The sequence below is a fragment of the Macrobrachium rosenbergii genome, chromosome 22 (genome assembly GCF_040412425.1).
Source record: "Macrobrachium rosenbergii isolate ZJJX-2024 chromosome 22, ASM4041242v1, whole genome shotgun sequence".
Classification (NCBI taxonomy): domain Eukaryota; kingdom Metazoa; phylum Arthropoda; class Malacostraca; order Decapoda; family Palaemonidae; genus Macrobrachium; species Macrobrachium rosenbergii.
The window spans coordinates 28915891-28918390 of NC_089762.1; the positions used below are offsets into that span (position 1 = coordinate 28915891).

A 2500-nucleotide genomic window follows, 5' to 3' on the forward strand; every position below is an offset into this window, starting at 1 on the left:
TACGAAAAGTTAGTTGGATAAAGAGCAAGTGAGAAAAGGCGCAGGGGGCTGTTGAAAAGGGGTGTGTGGGGTAGAAGAGAAAAAGCGTAGGGGTGAGAAAAAGAAGGAAAGGTGATGGAGAAACAGGGGGAGATAAAAGGTGATGGGGTGGTGGGACGGGAGTGGGAGTTGGTGGGGGGGATCCTATGAATATTTACGCTGGACTTTGAAAGTGTAGAAATCCTTCAGGAGACTTCAGGGGATTAAGGGAAACTCGAGGCTCTCGAGAGGCCACAAGTTCAAATAATGCACCGGAATAAATAGAAAATTTAGACGTGATAAATAAGGCATGTTATTTGGAAATAATTTTGTATATTTCCATATTTTTTATGATTTTTTTTAAACAACTTGACGGTCCTTAACCTCAACCACCTTTATTCTTAAGGCGCCAGAAAATAAGAATCACTGCATTCCTCAAGAGCTGTAGCCTTTTGATATTAACTAAAGAAAACAGCAGAAAAAAAAAAAATAAAACGACTTACATTGTCTAAATCATTACTTCACTAACCAAATCTTGAAGTTGATCAACCACTTCACCAGCATACAAACCGCAAAGAAATAAAACAGCAAAGACATTCTCATTTTGAAAAAGTCCCGTCAAACGTCCCTTCCCATCCATCGCTGTAAATGCAAGGGCTTTCACTCTCCGTTCATTTTCCCCTTTCTTTTCCCACCTCTCGCGGAGTTATGCCCCAAGAATCACGTTCGAATGCCTCTGTATATCATGAATAATAGCAAAGGCAATCACGTGTCTGAGCTTCGGCAACATTATTCACGCCTGTGATGCTAAACGGTCGTCGCTTCTCTCTTTCATTTGCATGTCTTCCGCAACGAAGTCGGATTGATATATAACTACGCTGCCATAAATAGGTAGAAGAATATAACGATCAGGTTCTGGAATGTCAACATTTGCTAGCATTTGCCAGCATGCCTATATACGTACATACAAGGACATTTTCCTGTGGTATTCCTTTTACATATACATATATATATATATATATATATATATATATATATATATATATATATATATATATATATATATATATATATATATATATATGTGTGTGTGTATATATATATATATATATATGTGTGTGTGTGTGTGTGTGTGTGTGTGTGTGTGTGTGTAAGTGTGTGTGCGTTATTGTAATAACCACAATGCCCTCTCAGCTTCTCGAATTCTTCACACTATTTGGATACCGTCGTCACTACAAACCCTGAGATCCAAATGCAAGATTATGAGGCAATCCTGAAGCTCATGCAGTAGATTCTAATATATATATATATATATATATATATATATATATATATATATATATATATATATATATATATATATATATATAGCCTATATATATATATACAGCCTGCTGATGGTGAGATGAGTCTACTCCATCTCTAATAAATGTATCTGAATTTGACAGGTATATGTCTGTATGAGCGACAATCGACTTTTATTCTTCTCGTGGTCAGGTCGTTAAAACGACTTCGTTCTGATACTCGAATACTGCTACAGACTTCCGACTGCTTCATATCCTTGCATAGGGATCTGAGACTTTGTGGTGACAAGCGTATCCAAAAAGTGCGAAGAATTCGAAAAGTTAAGAGGGCACTTTGGTTATTACAATTACATACGTATCTGGTAAAAAGTGGCTAATAGATATATATATATATATATAATATATATATATATATATATATATATATATATATATATATATATATATATATATATATATATATATATATGTACGTATTACACACACACACACACACACACACACACACACACATATATACATATATATATATATATATATATATATATATATATATATATATATATATATATATATATATATATATATATATATATATATAATATATATATATATATATATATATATATATATATATATATATAAATGAGCACTCAATGAAAGAGAGAGAGAGAGAGAGAGAGAATATATTGTGAAAATGTTTTAACCCTGTGAGGAAAGTATTACCAAGCAGAGGTCCTCTGTTTTTTTTATTATAATAATATAGTATAAATTCTGGTGAAGCACTAATTAGTTAAATCTGTCACAGACAGAGAGAACATTTGAATTACTCATTTGTAAACATACACTGCTCACTGCTAACAAAGCAAGTGTAATAAAGAGAAGAAAAGGCTAAGTGCAAGGAATTCTCTCTCTCAGAGAGAGAGAGAGAGAGAGAGAGAGAGAGAGAGAGAGAGAGAGAGAGAGAGAGAGAACTGAATTACTTAATTATATGTAAACATACAGTATCCACTGCTAACAAAGCAAGTGCAATAAAGAGAAGGAAAGTCCAAGTTCAAGGAACTCCCTGAGAGAGAGAGAGAGAGAGAGAGAGAGAGAGAGAGAGAGAGAGAGAGAGAGAGAGAGAGAGAGAGAGAGAGAGCTGAATTATGTATTTGTAAAGATGCACTGTCTATTAC

The 2500-nt window shown here is 33.8% G+C and overlaps 1 protein-coding gene across 9 annotated transcripts in view; it reads left to right on the forward strand.

The window, feature by feature from the left end:
* Window positions 1–2500, forward strand: part of LOC136850694 (sericin-2-like) — a 385966-nt gene that overhangs the window by 9438 nt on the left and 374028 nt on the right. The window lies entirely within an intron of this gene.